The following is a 10,745-nucleotide window of genomic DNA, read 5'->3' as shown; positions in this document are numbered from 1 at the left end:
AGCAAATAATAATGAGTTTCAGATACCAAGAATTCAATTAAAACAAGCATGAAGCAATATGAATAGGTGGTATCTCGCTAGGTCTTTCTGAGACCGCAAAACATAAATGCATAGCACTTTCAAAGATCAAGGGCTGACTAAACATTGTAATTCATAGCAACGAAGATCCAGTCATAGTCATACTCAATATCAATCAAAAGCAAAGCATAAAAATGACAGAGGTGCTCTCTAATTGGTGCTTATACAAGAAGAGGATGACTCAAGAGGAAAATAAATAGACGGGCCCTTCGTACAGGGAAGCATTGATTTAAAGAGGTGCCAGAGCTCAAGCTTTGAAAACAGAGATAGTAATTTTGGGTGGCATGCTTTCATTGTCAACGCAATGACCAAGAGTTCCCAATATCTTCCATGCTACTCATGATATAGGCGGTTCCCAAACAGAAAAGTAAAGTTTTAACTCCCCCACCACCAATCAATCACACTCCACGGCTAGCCGAATCCTCGGGTACCGTCCATACTAACATCAATCCGGGGGGAGTCTTGTTTTACAATTATGTTTTTGATTTAGGCATGGAACTGGCCATTCCAATTACCGGCCCCTTTCTCATGAATGACAGTGAATAAACACATGTCGAGGATAACACGCCTAACATGGAAGATATCAATAGCCCCCTGTCACTACATGAGCGGTTCGGGCATGCAAAACAGAATATTTCTTGAAGATTTAGAGAATGGCACATGCAAATTTACTTGGAACGGCAGGTAGATACCGCAAATAGGTAGGTATGGTGGACTCTCATGGAAAAACTTTTGGGTTTATGGAAGTGGATGCACAAGCAGTACTCCGCTTAGTACAAGTGAAGGCTAGCAAAAGACTGGGTAGCGACCAACTAGAGAGCGACAACGGTCATCAAGATGCAATGAGTTTGACTAACATTGAGTGCAAGCATGAACATGATATAAATCACCATGAACACGAACATCATAGAGGCTATGTTGATTTTGTTTCAACTACATGCATGAACATGTGCCAAGTCAAGCCACTTGAATCATTCAAAGGAGAATACCATCCTATCATACTACATCATAGTCATCTCAAAATCTATGTTGGCATTCAAGACAAACCATTATAAGCTCTCAGCTAATTAAGCATGGCATTAGAAACTATGATCTCTAAGTTGCCATTGCAAACATGGTTCTCCCACAACAAAGCTAAATCTAGGATGACAAGATAGTCATATTTATAAAAACAAAATAGATAGAGTTCATACCAACTTTTCCAGTCTCAGTCACTTCATCATATATCATCATTATTGCCTTTCACTTGCAAGATCGAACGATGTGAACAATAATAAGAGTGCTCGTGCATTGGACTAAGCTGAATCGACAGGCAAACACAAAGGAGAATACAAAGTAATATGACTCTTTGAAAGCTAAACAGGTATGCATGCAAGAGCCACTAAACATTGTAACCAATATCTTCTACCTTGACCCAAAGAAAAAGAAAACTATTTACACGGGAAAGCTCCCAACAAGCAAAAGAAGGAAGGAAAATCTTTTTGGGTTTTCTCAAAAGGACACAAAACAAGAAAATGAAAATAAACTAGCAGGGATAATACAGTGACAAAGTGTAAACACCGACTAACAAATTGAAAGCATAAGCATGAATGTAAAGTTGGTGCAAACACGTACTCCCCCAAGCTTAGGCTTTTGGCCTAGCTTGGTCTACTCCCAAGGCGGGAAATAACCAGCTCCGGGATACTCCGGAGCGGACTGTGGATGTCACTGTTGTGTGAGCTCCTCTGGCTCCCACTGATAAACTGGCGTCTGGTACTCAACTGGCGGCTTGGGCTCGGGCACGGGCACCTGTGGTTGGGCCAAGCCCCAATATGCGTAGATGTCCGAGGGCATAATAGTGTACCTGCCTGCATGAAGATCGAACAAAGAAGGAGCAGGCAAAGTAATAGTCTCTCGAGTACCCTGACTAAATACCAGGTTATATATCATCCGTCTACTAACATCTCTATCCGGAAAATCATGGCGAACCATGCTATCATAATCTAGATATTTCTCAGGAAGAAGCATCTCTCCTTCCTCCCCCAGTCTAACGGGTATCTCAAAGTGTCTGGCAAGACTTGTAGCATAGATACCTCCATAGACGACACCCTTTGAACGGTTTGTGTTCAACTGCTGAGCTACTATAGCACCTAGGCTATAAGTCTTATCGTTATAAAGGCCTTCGCGCAAAACCGCAAGGTCTGGAGAACTAATTGATCCAGCCTCCCCACAGCCAATCAAACATTTTCCCACAAATAATGAGAAGTACCGAAGCACAGGAAAATGTATGCTAGCAATTCTAGCGCGAGACACTCCTCTCTCCTCTCCAACAGCAATAGTACCTATGAAATCCTCCAAGTCCCGTGGACGAGGGTCATGAATATCCCCAACATAAGGTAATTTTCATACATTGCAAAAATCATGTAGTGTCATGCACTGGGGGATGTCGTATAACATGAACTCAACCATGGGAGGATTCTTCCTCGGATAAAAGTTGAAGCTTTGAACGAAAATATTGGTGAGGAGGAGGTATTGTGAGCCTTATCTTCAACGAACATGGTAAGACCTGCGTTCTCCACCAAGTAATAAAAGTCTTCATAAAGCCCAGCGGCGCGCAAAAATTCATCACTTGGCCACTCGCACGCTTGAACCTTTGTGACTCGAGGAACCACGTACTTGGGGTGGTTCTTCGCATCCTCCTTGGGGTTTCGGCTTGAAGAGCCTCTCAAGAAACTCCTCATCTTTTTCCTTTTCTAGCTCTGAAAAATTCTGAAATTTTTAGAGACTTCGAAAGAAAAGTGAGTAAGGATTAACCCAACTCGTAGCAACTACTCCTACTAGTGCCTAGAGACCGTATCACGCGCTAAAACTACTTGGGACCAGCTAAAGTCAACATTTCAAGCTCAAGAACAGGGTCACCAAGGTAGCAAGAATACGCGAAGGATAAAGCACTAGAGCAAAAACTAATTTGATCAATGGAGGAGTCACTTACCAAGGAGTAATTTCCCCAAAACGGTTCGGAGAATGGTGCTTTGAGCAAGGGGATCGAAAATCGCAGCCAAATGAGCTAGAACATGGGTTTGAGCTGCGAAACGATTTTTTCTGGAGGTAGAAGAAGAGGATGGGAGCTGGAATGAGTGGAGGGGGTCCCTGTGGGCCCCACAAGCTTGGTAGCCGCCACCAGGGGCGATGGCTATAGGGCTTGTGGCCCACTGGTGTGGCCCCCAGGCCAGCTCTCAGTCCTAGTATTTTTCAAATATTCCAGAAAAAATCATACTAGATTTTCAGGACCATCGGAGAACTTTTATTTTCGGGGTATTTTTCTCCGGGACGCTAAAATACAAAGAAGGAAAAACTAAACTAAATCTATCATTTTTGTGCTAAGCAACACAAAGTGAAAGCTTAAAACACAGGTATGTGACTACTTGATTCATCCATTTTATGGTCATCGAAAGAAATTCGTCAATGGGGTTGATCAAATCCTCATGACAAAACCTTTTCGAATCGTAAGAGGAAACGGAGAATTGTTGAATAGCCACTAAGTCACCTCAATGGGGATATGTATCTCCCCAACAAGCAAATCATACTTCATCTTGACACGAGGAATAGGGCATTCAAAGCTCCCAATAAGAATCGATGAAGTTTTTTTGATAGCATTGATGCAATGTACTTGATATCGTTTCTTCGGAAAATGCACTGTATGCTCATTACCGTTGACCTGGAAAGTGACATTGCCTTTGTTGCAATCTATAACAGCCCCTGCAGTGTTTAAAAAGGGTCTTCCGAGGATGACAGCCATGGCATCGTCCTCGGAAATATCCAAGATAACAAAGTCCGTTAAGATAGTGGTGTTAGCAACCACAACAGGCACATCCTCGCAAATGCCGATAGTGAAAGCAGTTGATTTGTCGGCCATTTGCAGAGAAATTTCAGTGGGTGTCAACTTATCCAGTTCAAGTCTATGATAAAGAGAGAGCGACATAACACTAACACCGGCTCCAAGGTCACATAAGGCAGTTCTTACGTAATTTCCTTTAATGGAGCAAGGTATAGTGGGCACTCCGGGATCACCAAGTTTTTCAGGAGTTCCACCTTTGAAAGTGTAATTGGCAAGCATGGTGGAGATCTCAAGATCTGGTATCTTCCGTTTACTAGTCATGATATCTTTCATGTACTGGCATACGGAGACATTTTGAGCATATCAAGTAACCGCATCTACAGAAAGACGGGTCTTATCATCTCAACGAAGCGCTCAAAATCCTCATCATCCTTTTTCTTGGATGGCTTAGGAGGAAAGGGCATGGATCTCTGAACCCATGGCTCCCTTTCTTTACCATGCTTCCTAGCAGCGAAGTCATTCTTATCGTATCTCTTAGGTTGTAGGTTATCAGGATTAACCGTAGGTTCAATCTCCACATCCTTATCATTGCTAGGTTGAGCATCATTATGAACATCGTCGTCCATATTTTCACCAGGTTCATGTTCATCACCAGATTGTGTTTCTACATCAGACGCAGAAATATCATTTGGTCCTTCAGGTGTGACAGTATCTGGTGAACTGGCATGTAGGTTTCTATCATCCTTCTTCTTTGGATGACTGGGTGTATCAGCATTAATTCCTTGAGAATCTTGATCAATTCTCTTAGGATGGCCTTCAGGATACAAAGGTTCCTGAGTCATTTTGCCTCCTCTAGTAATGACTCTGACAGAGTTGTCATTTAATTCATTGAGCAAGTCATTCTGAGCTTTAAGTACTTGTTCTACCTTAGTAGTAATCATAGAGGCATGATTACTCAGAAGCTTCAGATCATTGACATTTCTGTCTACACAAGCACTTAAATGACTAAGCATACGAGTACTTTGTTCCAAATGTCTGCTAACATAATCATTGAAACTCGGTTGTTTGGCAACAAAGTTGTCAAATTCATCAAAGCATAGGCTAGCAGGTTTGTCAAAAGGAATATCACTCTCATCAAACCTACACAGAGAATTCACTTCTACTACTTGTATCGGGTTATCGAGACCATGGATCTTTTTGATAGGTGGTAGCTTTTTGACATCTTCAGATCTAATGCCTTTCTCTTGCATAGATTTCTTGGCTTCTTGCATATCTTCGGGACTGAGGAATAGAATACCTCTTTTCTTAGGAGTTGGCTTAGGAGGTGGTTCGGGAATAGTCCAAGCATTATCGTTGATCAAGATGTTATTCAGTAGAATCTCAGCTTGTTCTATAGTTCGTTCCCTAAAAACACAACTCGCACAACTATCTAGGTGGTCTCTAGAAGCATCGGTAAGTCCGTTATAGAAGATATCAAGTTTCTCGTTCTTATTAAGAGGGTGATCAGGCAAAGAATTATGTAGCTGCATGAGCCTCCCCCAACCTTGTGGGAGACTCTCTTCTTTGAGTTGAGCAAAGTTGTATATTTCCTGCAAGGCAGCTTGCTTCTTATGGGCAGGGAAATATTTCTCACAGAAGTAATAGACCATATCCTGGGGACTACTCACACATCCAGGAGCAAGAGAAGTGAACCAGGCTTTAGCGTCATCCTTTAGAGAGAAAGGGAACATCTTAAGGATATACTAGTAGCGGATCTTCTCCTCACTAGTGAAAAGGGTGGCTATATCATGTAGTTTGGTAAGATGGGCTACGACCGTCTCAGACTTATAACCATGGAAAGGATCAGATTCGACTAGAGAGATTATCTCAGGGTCGACACAAAATTCATAATCCTTATCGGTGATAAAGATAGGTGAAGTGGCAAACTTCGGGTCGTATTTCATCCTAGCTTTCAGAGATTTTTCCTTCCACTTGAGAACTAATTTCTCAGCGTCATGGGCATCCTTACACACAAGAAAATCCTAAGTTATCTCTCCCTCCATAACATAACCCTCAGGTATTAGGCAATTCATATCTAGGAGAGCTAGATCTAGCAGGAGCAAAAGCAGGTTCTATCTCAATAGTATCGGCAGTTTCAGAAGCATCACGAGCATTGGCAGTAACTCTAGCAATACGAGCATCAAGGAATACCCCTAGTGGCATATCAGGCAAAGTAGTATCTCTAGCAGTATCAAGCATAGCATCATCAGGAAAAATAGCATCTCTAGCATCATTAGGCAAAGCAGTATCAAGCATAGCATCTCTAGCACTATCAGGCATAGCATCTCTAGCCATATCAGGCATAGCATCTCTAGCAGCATCAGACATAGCATCATAAGCATCATCAACCACATGCGACATATCAAGATTTCTAGCAGGAGGTGGTGTCGCAAACTTACTCATAACTGAAGGTGAATCAAGTGCACAGCTAGATGGCAGTTACTTACCTCCCCTCGTAGTTGAGGGCAAGACTTTGGTTTTTGGATCTTTCAGATTCTTAATAGTGATCAGCAGATATAAATCCCAAGTGACTCAGAGAATATAGCAATCCCTTCCCCGGCAACGGCGCCAGAAAAATGCTGCTAGTAGTCACCGGCAACGACACTAGAAAAATGTTGTTGACGTGTTCCTGACTTGATGCCTCCACGGCAACGGAGCCAGAACTGCTCCCAGTTGCTCAACAATTAGCAATTGTATTGCAATGGCCCACCAGCGCGTGGGTTCGCGGCATTGTTCGAGGGTAGAGTATTCAACCCAAATTTGTTGGTTCGCCCGACAGGAAGTGAAAGGATACTCTCAAGTATTAGAAGCTAAATATGTCGGATTCAACCGCACCTGAAATCTTAGTATCTACAAGCAAAGTATCAGTAGCAAAGTAGTATGATAGCAACGGTGCCAGAAACGATCTGTTAACGGCAGACTATTCCTAACTGTTGTATCAATGGCGCCGGAAGTTGCCCGTGGACGGGAAATATTCTTTCCCGGCAACGGTGCGAGAAAAAGTATTGTAGCAGGTAGCAGCAGTGTAACGAGTAACAACAGTGGCAAGGAACAACAGTAGTGACAACAGTAGCAAGTAGCAACAGTAGCAAGTAACAGCAGTAGCAAGTAGCAGCAGAGCAAAGCAAGTAACAGCAGCAGCAACAGTAGTAACAGCAGTAGAGCAAAACAAGTAACAAGAGCAATAGGTCGGTGATTTTTTTGGATGATATTCATCACGCAACAGTTATAACACGGAGAGATATGTGGCTAGCTCCCGTTCGTCAATGTGATGTAGGCATGCATTCCGTGTGTCGTCATACTTGCTTAGGGAAAAGAACTTGCATGACATCTATTGTCCATCCCTCCCGTGGCAGCGGGTCCAAAAGGATACTACGGGATATTAAGGTTCTCCTTTTAATAAAGAACGGGACCAACACATTAGCACTTGGTGAACACATGAACTCCTCACACTATGGTCATCACCGGGAGTGGTTCCGGTTATTGTCACTCCGGGGTTGCCGGGTCATAACACATAGTAGGTAACTACCACTTGCAAGATCGGATCTAAAACACACATATATTGGTGACAACATAATAATTTCAGATTTGAAATCATGGCACTCGAGCCCTAGTGACAAGCATTAAGCATGGCAAAGTAGTAGCAACATCAATCTCAGATTACATGATAGGTCTCATCCTACTCATCACCGCCCAGTGAGCCTACGAATTCATTACTCACGAACGATGAAGAGCTTCATGAAATTGGAGAGGGAAGAAGGTTGATGATGACGATGGCGACGATTTCCCCTCTCCGGAGCCCAAAACGGACTCCAGATCTGCCCTCCAGATGAAGAAGAGGATGTGGCGGCGCCTCCGTATCGCAAACGTGATGAAATCTCCTCTCTTGATTTTTTCTGGGACGAAAGTGAATTTATACAGCTGAGTTTGGGGGCGGCAGAGCCACGTGGGCCCCACAAGCTTTGTAGCCGCCACCAGCGGGGCGGCGGCTACAGGGCTTGTGGCCCACTGGCCCATCCCCTTCGGTGGATCTTTGCGCGGATATTTTTCATATTTTCCAGAAATATTCTCCGTAAATTTTCAGGACGTTCCGAGAACTTTCATTTCTGCACAAAAACAACACCATGGCAATTCTGCTGAAAACAGCGTCAGTCCAGGTTAGTTCCATTCAAATCATGCAAATTAGAGTCCAAAACAAGGGCAAAAGAGTTTGGAAAAGTAGATACGATGGAGGCGTATCAGCCCCCTGGGAGCCGTCCCTGCTTGCGGCGCTGCACTCCGCCCCTACACCGACAATCCACGCTGGAGGTGGTGACTGGTATATGGATACCGGTGCTATGGCCCACATGGTTGTTCATCCCGGTACTCTCCACACCTATTATCATGTCAACACCTCTACTCGCGTCACCGTCGGTGATGGTTCTTCTCTACCCATCACTCATATAGGACATGCCTCTTTTCCCTCTTCCTCCACACCCCTCTCTTTATCCAACAACTTAGTTTCTCCTGACCTCATCAAAAACCTCATTTCCGTTCGCTACTTTACACGTGAAAATCCTGTTACTATTGAATTTGATGAGTTTGGTTTTTCTGTCAAGGACGCCCATACCCGGATGGTGCTTCACCGATGTGACAGCCCTGAAGCCCTCTACCCGATCGGCTTCACTGTCTCCTGCACCTAATCCACTCCTGTCGCTCTCGCCACTGGGGTGGACCTTTGGCACGCTCGCTTGGGTCATCCCAACCCAGCCACTCTTCGTCATATTCTTCATAGATTTTCTTTCACACGTAATAAGAACGAGAACCACTCTTTCCATGCTTGTCGCCTCGACAAACATACTCGTCTCCCTTTTTCTGCTTCTTCTCATGTTGCTTCATACCCTTTTGAGTTAATTCATAGCAATGTGTGGACCTCTCTTGTTGCAAGTAATACGGGCTACTCCTACTATCTTGTCATTCTCGACGATTTTTCGCACTATGTGTGGACCTTTCCATTGCGGCGCAAGTCCGATTCCATTACCACCCTTGCTACATTTTACTCCAACGTCTCTACGCAGTTTCGGCGTCCCATTCTTGCGTTCCAAACAGACAATGGGAAGGAGTTCGACAACCTAGTTGTCCGTACTCTCCTCACCACACGTGGCATGATTTTTTGTCTCACTTGCCCCTACACTTCGAAATAGAACGGTCGAGCTGAGCGCATCCTTCGCACTCTTAACGATGTAAGACTTGCGAGTACTTTGGATGAGTACTCACCGCTGCTTTGCTCCCCCTTGTCCCCTTGATCCGTTTGCTGCGACCAGATGATGGAGCCCAGGAGATGGAGGCCCCCGCTGACGATGACAGCTACCTCGACGGTGCCTACTACTACGTGGAGGCCGCTGATGATCAGGAGTAGTTAGGAGGTTCCCAGCCAGGAGGCCTCGCCTCGTTCTATCGTTGTATCTTTTGTGCTAGCCTTCTCTAGGGAACCCCATGTTTTATGTCTGTACTCAGATATTGTTGCTTCCGCTGACTCGTGTGTTTATCAAGCTTCCGTATTCTAGCCCTCGAGGCCCCTGGCTTGTAATATGAAGCTGATGTTGTTTTATTTGTGTCTAGAGTTGTGTTGTGATATCTTCTCGTGAGTCCTTGGGTTTGATCATACGCATTTGCATGTATGATCAGCATACGATTAAACCGAGGGTGTCACAGGTGCGAGGTTATGAGGCGCAGTGGTGGCGATGTTGGGGTAGCAGAGACAGTCGAAGATGCGAAGCTCAGCATCGGAGGGTGGGGAGCCAGAGAGGAGATGGTGAGGAGCAAAGTTGTCGCGAATGTGGCAAGGGACAATGTTAAGGAGAAGGGATGCGGTGGCGAGGGCGTCAAGCCAAAAGCGCGGAGGCACATTGGCATGTAAGAGAAGCGTACGAAGGATGTGCTCAGCTCGACCGTTCTATTTCGAAGCGTACGAAGGATGCGCTCAGCTCGACCGTTCTATTTGGAAGTGTCAGCTGATTCGGATTCTGCCTGCAGTCTCTAGCACGGTGACCTGGACGGCCACACTTGAAGCACAGCCCGTCCTCAGGACGGGAAGGAGGAACTCGAGGCGGTGGAGCTGGAAGTCTCGGCTGCCTAGGTGGTGGAGGAGGCATGCGAGGTGCATCATAGGATGGCCTCGGAGCAGGAGCAGGTGCATGGTACATGTTTTTGGGAATCTAGATCTTCCGCTTCTATGTAGATGAGCCCGAAGATGAGCCCATGTCACGGTTGCGCTTGCTGCTATCCTTGTATTCCTGCAGACCAGTCTCAACCTGAATAGCCTTGTTCACCAGGGTGGCAAAATCAGCATAGTCCTGAACGAGGAGTGTGAGTTTGATATCATGGTGAAGGCGTTCAAGGAACTTCTCATGTCTGCGTGCATGAGTTGCAATGTCTTCTTTAGCGTAGTGAGATAAGTCCAGAAATTCCCGCTGATAAGCATCCATAGTCTTCTTGCCCTAGACCAGGTTGCCGAACTCACGCTTCTTCCGGTCCATGATTCCCTGAGGAATATAGCGAGCATGGAAAGCATCCTTGAACTCTGTCCAAGTGATGAAAGTTCCATCGGGCTGAGAGCGTCTGTGGCTATCCCACCATTGAGCAGCGGGACCTTTCAGGAAGTAGGCGGCAAAGTTGACATAGCTCGCCAGGGGCACATTGGCAGACTCCAGCTCATAAGCAATGTCACGGAGCCAGTCATCACCATCAAGAGGCTGACTTGAGCTGCGGAAGATCGCAGGGTTGAGGCGGCAGAAGTCTTGCAGTGTCACGCCTTGCGGTTGGTTCATGT

Source organism: Hordeum vulgare, chromosome 6H, assembly GCF_904849725.1.
Source record: "Hordeum vulgare subsp. vulgare chromosome 6H, MorexV3_pseudomolecules_assembly, whole genome shotgun sequence".
NCBI lineage: Eukaryota > Viridiplantae > Streptophyta > Magnoliopsida > Poales > Poaceae > Hordeum > Hordeum vulgare.
This window is presented reverse-complemented; position numbering follows the sequence as displayed.